Raw genomic sequence first — 11055 nt, forward strand, 5'->3', positions numbered from 1 at the left:
CAAGAATCCCCGTTCGGATTTGATAATTATAGTCAGTGTTTGATAGCGTTGACCTTGCCTAGATGTATCCTAAACTAGCCTAGTTAGACTGCCTAAGTGTTTTGAAATCTTCATCCGATACCGCCGCTAGACATTTCGTCGGGCGGCTGCCTTTCAGTACGAAACGAAGTGTGTCAATGCCCGGACTCGAACATATATCATCGCAACGACGAGGCAAATTCGTTACCCACTGGGCTCTCCCGCCCACACACTGTGCTGCCTAAAGCTCGTATGAAAACTAAGCATCAGAATAAACAGAAATTTCATTTGAGCCCAAAATAGCAACTTGAATAAAAAACAGAAAAACACCGAGTCTGAGCCGTAAGAGTCAATGGGTGTACAAAATTGTGTTCAAGGTAAACACAGTTAAACAAAATATCAATTACCAAGGGACATTCGAATTCGGGTAAACTTTTACAGCCTGTTTGTCCGTAGCAAACAGCGTATATTTTCCGGAATTTAAGTGAAGAGTAGCCATTATTAAACGATGAACCACGCCGAGATTATAAGCTTCTTTCCTGTCTAAAGCTGACGATCTACTTTACTGCCAGTTTCAAATCACTTCTGGAGGAACTAAAGAAGATTTCCATATCGAAAGATCCTCAATAGGCTAGTTTCTAGCTCATATTTAAAGGGTTAATAAATTTATTAAAATCGCTTTTCTAATACACCTGGTTTTTATGTAGATATTGATAGTCGTTTTAAAGCACGTAATATCTATTACCAGTTATATCGCCCGGATAAACTTCAACGACTAATCTTTACGTAGCTTTCTGCGCCTTTTTGTACTTATCGGCCGCCTGGAGCCCTTACACTTTTGGCCTACTATTAGCTCAAAATGTATTTACGCCGGAATTTTTGTGTAGAATGTTTGATCAAACCTTTAACAAATTTAGAACTACCGAATGGTTTAGGGCCTGAATTGAGGACATAATCGCGGTGAATAACGATTATATTCCAGTCCGAAAAATCACAGCTCTAGGACACGCAGTAGGTGTCATTGAAACATTTGCTTTTGTTCAGACGCAATTTTGGGAACAGCGTATTTTAACTTATATCTGTTGCTCCTAACTTATTTTTCATATCAGCAGAAATGTAAATGTTGCGCACCTACGAGTATAGCAAACATTCCAATATTATATTGACTGTGGTATAAAATTTATACGTATAGTAATTAGATTCTTTTTTTATTTCAAGCCATCGTGGCTTACGATCATTTGTTTTAAACACATTATCTCCTTGATCAGAAATAGTTCTTACAGCAGGTACAAACGTACACGAATGAACCTTAAACGGATCCTTAGCCTTCAAATAACGATACAAGCTTAATCACGACGGCGACGATATACATGGTGTCTCCTGCTACGTTTACACCTAGAGATACTGCGAGTACGACTCCTACCTATAGCCATGTCTTGATCAAGTGCCTCCGATTGGTATCGGTGAACGCTTGCCCGATGAGAATCAGCACCCAAAAGATGATAAATAAGCACTGGTAATTCCAGCGATGATTGGAATAGGGCTAACTTTGTCTCGGATACCTGTTCGGGCAATCGTTCCTCCATAACTAATCGGAAAACCTACACGCTTACGTGAACTGCCCAGAGGCATAAGTGCTAGCCACTTATATAGATAACATACTTTTAAAGACATGGCTTGATGAAAAGGGGTAACGCTATAAATCTCATCCCGTCCCGCGAAGGGGTAATACTTGTACCCTTCGCGAGTGACGGGTGAGGTAAATCCCACTGCTGCCATGGCCGACTACTGAAAAATCAGTCCATCAAGCCGCCGCTGGTGCTTCACTCTGAATAACTGCCCCAAAGCATAATTTACCCACATCAAGAAGAATGCGGAACAATTCAAAGATCTGGTCGCCGGAACAGAAAAGGAACTCAAGGAGCTCCACGTCTACAGGGGTTCTATAAATATACAAAACCCCCACCAGGTTGACCCAAATCAAAAAGCCTAATTGCAAACAAAAATTCGGTTCGGTGTATTATAATAGTCGAGGTCTCTGGTGAGGTAGCTACCACCGAGAAACATCGGTTGTTATAAATGATTTGTATGGCTGGATCAAGTGGTGCGAGCTATCAGGATTTTTCTGATTTTTTCCATTTTGAAAGCCATAAAAAATCGTAATGTAAATAGCCTACCCTGTACGGCATCGTTTTGACAGAATTGTCATTCTTTTGACAATCAAACTTTTTTTTTGTTGCCGCAGTGAGCTCCTACCGTAGTCAGAATGGCCGAGTGGTCTAAGGCGGCGGACTTAAGTTCCGCTCCTCGTAAGAGGGCGTGGGTTCGAACCCCACTTCTGACAGTTTATTTTAACCTCTTTCCGTTTTGCATACTGATAACAGCAAGCAATAAATATTGCTAACTGTTAGTTGTATTTTCATATATCTTGCGTGACTGAAAAACTATTAAGGGTTTTTTAGCCAAAATGGAAGTAAATCTTTTTTATATTTTAAAACGCTATGAGTAAACAAAACACGCGGTACGTTCTGCCATCTCTTTGACAAAACATTAATGCCATTATTACATAGTTTCTGAGCGAAAAATTGTAATAAATGATTTTGCATCCCTTCATTGAAATTCAACTAATAGAGGGAGACCGATGTTCCAATGGAACAGAGAGGGGTCATTTTTCATCCAATTTTTCTTTTTGCTAGGTAGCTTAGTATGCATATGGTCTGCTATTTTTGTTGGATAAAACGACGCTTCTTCTGCTGTATAGTTCTGGTCGATCCCTTTCGATTTGACGATTCTTTTTCTTACTCCATGAAACACGTAACATCACGTTGTTGAGCTTTAGTCCAGAACTTGCCACAGAGCGTGAAGCCTTTCGTAACTTCGGCTCTAAATTTGTTCGTACATTATTGTCGTACACGGTCTACTTCTTATCATTCGCGATCAGCCGCTCTAAAGATGACTCGATATAGCTGTGTTTCTGTAGAATTTCACAGGTAGATTAACTTATTTTGTTTACATCAGTTCGTTTGGCGCCCAGGCATCGAGCTTTAAAACCGTTTATAAATAATGCTTGTCTAGTTTGTTGACGAACGCGTAGCAACTCTTGTAGCGGTCCTGTTCAACTTTTGTGATGATCTTATCAACTGGCTTTATAACCGGTTGACCACAACGAGAAATCGTTATCATGTCGAAGCTTTCTCAAGGAAAGCGGAAGAGTCATTTTTGAATCAGCATATTTTTTAGTATAGATTTGGGTAGAGCTAGTGCCTTTATCTTAATGAAAGCTTCAAAATATAGTGAAGTTTTGCATAGAGTTAATTAATTCTCAAGACTTAAATTTATCTTAAGTTTCAACAAAGACATTTCTGCACTTCTTGAATATTTACTACTAACACCAATATCGACCTTATACCCGAGATATGCATTGAGCGTTATTTAGTTAAAAGAAAAAAAAACTGACAATCACCCACTTCACATATATACAGGGAGTCCCAAAAATGTAAACACTGTAATTTAATTAAACCATTAATTAATTTTTTTCCAGTAGCATAATTGGTGATAATCGCTTGAATTTATTGCAATAATTTGTTTTATTACCCATAGGAAAAAAAAGCTTTAATGAAAATCCTCGATTTTATGTCCAGCAGGCCGGAGAATGTGAATTATTACTGTTATATAAAATCATATCCCAATAAGAATTTTATCAAACAAATGGGTTAGAGGAAAGAGCTATATATAGAATACCCTATCCGTACTCCGGACTTTACACTAATGGGCTTTTCTTGTGAGAATGCCTTGAAGATAAAGTTTTCGCCAGCAAATCAACAGCACTTAAAAATTTGAAAGCCGCGACTAAGTAAAAGTTTATTCAAGTTTGTAAATTAAAAGTTCATTGATTTAGCTACTCTATTGGCCAGAACAGCATAGTTTCAAACGTTTGAATATTAATTACTTTTAGGTAAAAATTAAAGTTATAATCATTCAAAGTGTGCGTATATTTCTTTCGGAATCCTATACATGTATGTATTAGGTTTTTACAAACGAATCCGGCGAACTTTGAAATCGAATAGATTTCGAACTAGTCTTTTAATCTGTATTAGAGGTATATTTTTTTTTTTAAATTTTGCATACTCATATTCCAATGCTTATCCTCTCTTCGGACAGCTATCATTGGCGTCCCCACATGTAATTTTTCTATCTAAGGCTTCTCAAAAATTAATAGTGGAACACGTCTATCCACCGACTGCCCTTTTGAGCCCATATAAATCTCTGTAATCACACGAACCTCTGTCGGGAGATTCAACGGGTTTAAGCCAACGTTGAAAATTCCTTTGCTCAGTCCAGGAAGTAATTGGGCATTGCGGGTAGGTCTGACGTTGTAATAAGACTGCCCTTTTCCGCTTACAGTGCCAATGGTCCATAAATTCCTTGAGGAACTCGAAGTAGCAGACTGCATTTATTACTTCATCGTCTTGGTGCTACACTAAATCTGCTACACGACAGTGACACCAGACTCGATTTCTCTCCAAGGCAAAGCCATTATTTGACCTAGTCTTTCTCCAGCTGGCGGGAGAGACTGAATACGTTCTTGTTCTTCGGGTTCCGGCCCTTTATCAGCAGTCTTTGGCTTTCTAATCTCCATTGTTCAAACGTTTGCACCACTCATGTACTGTGTAATCGCTTAAGGCCTAGTTGCCTTATGCCTTGACCAATCATCGATAAATTTCAACAGGGAGAGCAAAAACTTCATCACTGAGTGTTGGTTTTCAAGATCATCAAATTATTTCTCCTAGAGCAGACTCAATCGGTTATCACTCATAAGTTTCTAAGCAAAGGACTAATGTGTCTGTTAGCCGAATCATATGCTGGCAGCGACACGTACCTCAGAACCTTATTCAATTTCAGGCTCCGCCGGATGCGCTTGTAACAGTCTTCGGATTTGAGCCCGCCCGTCTTAGCCCATTCGGCCATTCTGACCTCGTGAGATGGCAGCAGCTCTAATCAAATACTATATTCATATACATACGCCAAGCTGCGCCTTACAGAAGTATAGTGCTTTTCGGCAATCCTATCAATTCAGGTTCACTCAGGTTTCTTCTCACTAAGCTAGATCATGTAGTCGATTCTATCTAATAGATGAATTATAATAATTTCATCTACACAAACCGATAGCAGCACGAATTACAGTTTTCTGGTGTGCACGAGAAACTTCTCGTGGGATATTACGATGCCTAGCTTAAGCCAAAAGCCATTTAACATGAGTGACTCGATGATATTGGGACCTAATTTACAAGAGCGTGTAGCGGAGGTGGCTCGGATGGTGATTAACGATGAAAGAACCCCGATTTTCCGCCTCGGAGAAAGGAGATCCTTTGTGGATTTTAGAGTTAGTTCTCAGGAAATTTTGCTTGAAATATATGATTAGAAGGATGTAGAAAAAGAATCGAGTTGACGCATTGTTTTTAGAATAGATGGAAGAAATGACGCAAGGAAACACAGATTTCAAGATGATAATGGCAGCTGCAATAAATTAATCATAAAAATCTGATTCGGGAAATTAACCCGGGAACAACACAAAACCCAGGCGCTGATAACGATCACACGACCGGTCAAATAATGACAGAGGCTTAGCAGAAAACCTCTCCAAATGATGTTCAACATCGTAATACGAAGCACAGGTATACTGGATGTAGGAGAAATATTTCTGTAGCCCTTTTAACTTGCATACGCTTTCGACACGCTTTATAAAGGACGACAGCCTAGCTACGAAAAGGAAATCTTAGTGAAGCGGATGCATAAGAGTAAAAAAAAAACAGGGAAAACAGCATAAAATATTGCAAGCCGACTTAAAAACAGTAAAAAAGCAAACAGATAGAGATAGAGACAGTTGACAATAATATAATTGAACTACCGTATCAAATAGACAGGAACGAAGCCAAACCTCTCACAGGTTTCTTGATTATTACAAGATAATTTCATAATTATTTCTTGCTTATGTAGAACTGAGCAGAATAGAGGCAAATAGAGGTAGTAAAGGATTCAGTACTTGAAATCACAAAAGATAGAGTCAATAAAATTCAGCTCAGACAAAGCATGGGAACCAGATGGGACCCCACCAATAATAATAAAATTGCTTGTCAAAAGACGGCGGGAACTAAACGGGGCTCTTGTCAATTAGTTGCTTAGGGAAGGGATTTCTGAGATAATGGAAGGATGCTGGAAGGAAACTGGTAAAGTCAGACCCTTAGACGTGCAAGTTTAGTAATCTTTTCAACACGATTGCCAAAATTACGGAAGATATCATTATCAACAGATCTAGACAAAAAGCCAGTCGTGCATGGTCAGACTGGTAACATAGGGTTCATGACCGCAGATCAATTCGCGCCTAGGAGTAGTTGTTAGGACACATAGGAAAAAGCTAGGACGCTCAAGACTTGAAACTGCCTTATCCTTGCAATATTACTTGCCGTTAGAATCGCTTCTAATACAATTAATTTGGGGTCATTATGTAACCTCTAGAATAAAAAGGTGTCTCGCTATATCTTGGGAGAACAACAGTCTTATATCTATAAAAAGGATGGGCAACTGAAGAAAAACGTCACAGTGGGAGTTCCGCTAGGGTCAACCTTGTGGTATCTTGCCTATGATGAGATGCTAAACATACGAGATAAGTCGTATATTACAAAGGCTACGCTTATGATTAGATACTTGTCATAACGGTACCCTTTGAAACGAAGCTGGAAAACAAAGCAAATGAAACCCCTCGTCTTCACGGCATATTAGATGAGAGACAATTTCTTTTAAGTAGTGGCTGAAAAGAAGTAGGCAATCTACTTTGAAGGAAAGAAATTGCTGGACCAACAAGAACCTAAGCTTTAGGTGAAGTTCAATTTGGGTCAAAATACAAATAAAATATTTAAAGGTTATTTCACATGCTGGCTCGACAGAAGCAGGATATGTGCAACACACTGCAAAAATAGACGCTGTGTAGTTCATTTAATCAGTTTTGCAAGACTCATACTTGATACAAGGCGGTTAATACAAAGCGCTTCTTGGCGTCGTCGGTAAAATTGGTAGCGTTATATGATACACTGACATGAGCGGATATTGCGCTGAGTAAACCGAAAAACAGAAAAGTCTGCTTGAAATATAAGGACTGGTAGCAATTAAAGTAGGACCTTACAGGGCTATCCTCACTGAGGCAATTTTGGTACAGGCCTGGGTGCTACCCTCAGATTTTCTTGCGAAAGGGTAGGTGGATGAAGACCTAAAGGACGATGTAGAGCTGGCAGGGGGTGAAAACCATAATAAGAAAAGAGAAAAAAACTGTAATCACCGTTAGGAGCCGGCGAAAAGCCAAAAAGCTAGACTAAAGCTCGTAAATCCAATAACAATGACGAGGTCATTTACCACGTCACACAGGTACCGACTAAACATAGACAATACCAAACTTAAATGGTAAAGGAAAAGTTAAGGAACTTAGGGAAACTTGAAACTACTGAAAGACGTAGCGCGCCACGCGTGTATTCCGTGCTAAACGGACTGGGTACTGTACACTCCCTTTGAATGTGAGGCCCTGAAAGAAAAACGAAGATATGCAGTGCAAAACTTCGCCTGGACTGCGCTTAAAGAGGTAGCTGACTGTTTGCTTACGCCAGCAGACGGGTAAAGTAGGGACGACCTTTTTTTCGGGGAAAACCATGCGGAAGAAAGAAGAGCTTAGCAAAAATAGAAGAAGAAGGCTGAAAGAACGCCGGCAGGAAGTAGATGGAATAGCAGTGATCTAAAAGAAAATAGCAATTTACACTTCCTTTCATTGAAGGATCTAAGGCTTCACGGTTCCAAACGGGTAACAAGAAGGATAGTAGGTTAATGGGCATTACCGGCTTACAAACCAACGGATCTCAGTTTTTGTTGTTTACGGAGGAGTGGGTGGGTCCCGTAATTGGGCCTTAACAAAGAAAACAGTTCCAGGTGCTTCAAACGTACGTAAATGCATCAACCTATACTTCTATGAGGAGAAGCTGAAAAACCCGCTTAGATTATCGTAAAGCTCTGTTATGCTTTGCTAAAAGCAAATTTTAGCACAAAATAGGTTTACCAGACGTTCCTCGGCTTGGGCTAATCCTACTTGGTGTTTCTTGTAAAGTGGGTTCTCCGTGAATACAAAACTACACAGACGATATTGACATAACTTAATTTACTTTAGACATATTTATTATGCATGATGTCGGATTTTCTCATCTTAGCGATTCACTAAGATCTGTTTTGGTATATCTATAATCCTTTTGACATACTGCAGCTACTCGATACAGTTTCCGGTATTATTTCAAGTTATTATTTCTGCCAAACTTTTGCTTTATAACTTTAAAGCTTTCATAGAGTTATACGCAGTATTACTCTATGACATTATTATTTATCTACAATTCACTGCAGATCCGCGTATCCTTATGTGCACTAATACAATTATCTATTGAATTAATAAGAACCTGCGTCTATCTGTTTGTGACCCAGATCGACCCCTTGGTCAAACTGGATTAAAGAGTTTCATCCTAGAACATCTGCGCAGAACATGAAGCCAATTTCGCGCATTTTTTTGCGCCTGGAGGAAAAGCTTTCTTTCTTTTTATAGAGCGCTAGATTAAATTGATCTGTAGCAAATCGACGGCAATAATTTCTTTCTCATTTTTCGCCGTCGAAGACTGCCGCATGAAAGTTTACGAATGTCAACGAGGTCATCTAGACGCCATCCGCGCTGATATACAGTATGGTCAATGTCAAAATATTGTCCTCTGAATAACTGTGCTCAGCGTGTTTCGTACAACAAACCATGTGTAAACTATATTAATATAATATAAAGCTTTTTGTTGAGTATCTGCCCCTGCTGTTCAGGTTGTTGTTGTTTTTGTTTGGCGCCTCTGTAGTTCTTGTTGCGGAAGTCAGACTTCATTGACATATATTTTGGTCTCTGAAATCAGAAATGGCAAAAAGAGCGAAGATGAAAAGCGGCGGAAATAGGTAAGAAGCGAGAGGGGCAAGGAAGGCACAATGAACTACTAAAAACTAAGCTGCCGGCATAACCGACCATTAGATGACCCCGGTGGCGAAAACTTGAAGGAATTTAGTTGGTGTGAACTCTCAAGACAGGTCACTGTTGCCATTACAGTGAAATCTCACCTTCAGCAGCTATCCAACCTATGGAAGAAACGGTTAGGTTAGAACTGCTGGGGAAACAAATGGCCCAAATTCGAGGTTATAAAAAATAATCGGCCCTCTATGTTACACAGGTAAATACAGCAAAACAGGCGCCAAAGCTCGCAGGTGGCGCCAAAGCTCGCAGGTGGCGCTCCATGACTTTTCTAAAAATACATTTTCACATAGCTGCTTGGTGCTATTTTGTTTACTATGTTTTGCTGATGCTCTATTTAGGTAAATTTCAACTACGATTAGTGAAACAATTGACACTCGAATAAGATAACCGGTATCAATGCGAAACTGAACAAAAACATTCTCTAAGATCTTCGCTATATTATCGGTAAAAGTATGATTTTGTTTAAATTCTTCTTTTTTTCTCTACAGTATCATTCAGTTCATAGGATTTTACCTTTTAAGAAAACGTTGCTATCTGCTAGATAAACTGTTTAATTCAATTATTTTTCCTTATTTTTCGCAACATAAATATAGAATTAACGTTGGACAATCTTAATAATGAAGATTAAATCGTCTTCGTGGCACAGACGTTTATCGTATTATCATTGTTGTCATACTTTATAGGCGTCAGCGGAATGTCGTGTTCTTATGCTTGTGCTTGTGCTTGCGAATCTTCATAGACTTCACCTAAAGAAGAATAATAAAATGGCATTTAATACTCGAGGACACCTCGTAACACCTAATATTTGTTCATTTCAGATATAAACTAACTATAAAGAGCTGTTTTTGTTGTCAAAGAATCGCATTACTTCTATCTCGCAGACACCTACACAGATCGAAAAATCTTCCATCGTCAGAATATTATTAATTGCTCGAGTCTTCAGTTTCGCAGATGAAAGTAGTGTGAGGCTGATGTTATTTTTTCTGCTCTGTACTAGTCATCAGCTAATTTTCAGCAACTTATTCTTGGGGTAATGTGCTAACTTTGAACAGGGTTTTTCATGGCGATCTACACTTAACGGGAATAAGATGACGAACTTTTTCTTCTTCTGTTTAGTTTTACTTCTGTCTGAAGCGGTTCAAACATGGAACATCGACGAAATTGCTTGATCGCTTTCAATTTCAGTCTTAACTATCCATGTCGCCTGAAGCACGGCAGCCAAAAGTCGACTATTAAAGCTTTGGATAACGGTACGAATACGTATCATAATCAATTCACTGAATTACTGTATAGATATTAACTGCCGGTCTGCCAGCTCAAGTACTATTTGTTACTATTTCAGAATAAATAACTGGGGAACGTTACAGAGGTATAAGAACGCGGCGACCAGGTGACTTTTTGTTTTTCCGATGTCGACAGACCTCCGAAGTGGAGCTGCTACGTCCTGTTCCGGCCAAACAGCGTCACCCATGCTTAATATATCCATATGAAACTCTCCAGTACACCTTGATAAAGGTAACGACACAAATTGTTTTGGTCGTGAAACGCGATTTCCCTAATACTATACCGGAAACTACGTGTTGTCATTGAACGTTCGACTGTCACTTAGGCCACGGCTTCCCTAGGCTGGCCTAAAAAATTTTACCATACATCATGGTAACCTTTACCGGTGCTAATTGTGTGGATATCCAGTCCAGAAACGAGGTAATCGTGCTCAACAAGGCTGACCGTCGTGGAGCGTGCAACGCAATAAGGAGAAACTGATCAGCGAACTGTGGTCAAATATCTATATATGTATTCGACAGGCAGTCGCCCCTTGATGTGCATACGCGCCCTTAGTGGCATTATCAAACTGATCATGTTCATGCAGCTAGATTTGTAAAAAGGCCGATGGTGCGACGTGTAGCAAGCAACGTACGAGGGCAGCACGTATGTCTACTACACCTTCG

General features: G+C 39.5%; 1 long non-coding RNA gene and 1 other non-coding gene across 2 annotated transcripts; one reads left to right on the forward strand and one right to left on the reverse strand.

Moving 5' to 3' along the window:
- The first annotated feature begins 2278 nt into the window (after positions 1 to 2278).
- TRNAL-UAA (transfer RNA leucine (anticodon UAA)) lies at positions 2279 to 2362 on the forward strand. Its single transcript has one exon. It is a non-coding gene; the product is annotated as a tRNA-Leu (tRNA).
- Positions 2363 to 8200: 5838 nt separating this feature from the next.
- LOC111260876 (uncharacterized) lies at positions 8201 to 11029 on the reverse strand. Its single transcript, XR_002680596.2, has 3 exons — positions 10774 to 11029; positions 9783 to 9852; positions 8201 to 8983 (listed from the first exon to the last, which is right to left on the reverse strand). It is a non-coding gene; the product is annotated as an uncharacterized LOC111260876 (long non-coding RNA).
- Positions 11030 to 11055: the final 26 nt, after the last annotated feature.

The sequence above is a fragment of the Varroa jacobsoni genome, unplaced genomic scaffold (assembly GCF_002532875.2).
Source record: "Varroa jacobsoni isolate VJ856 unplaced genomic scaffold, vjacob_1.0 scaffold_486, whole genome shotgun sequence".
NCBI classification, from domain to species: Eukaryota; Metazoa; Arthropoda; class Arachnida; order Mesostigmata; family Varroidae; genus Varroa; species Varroa jacobsoni.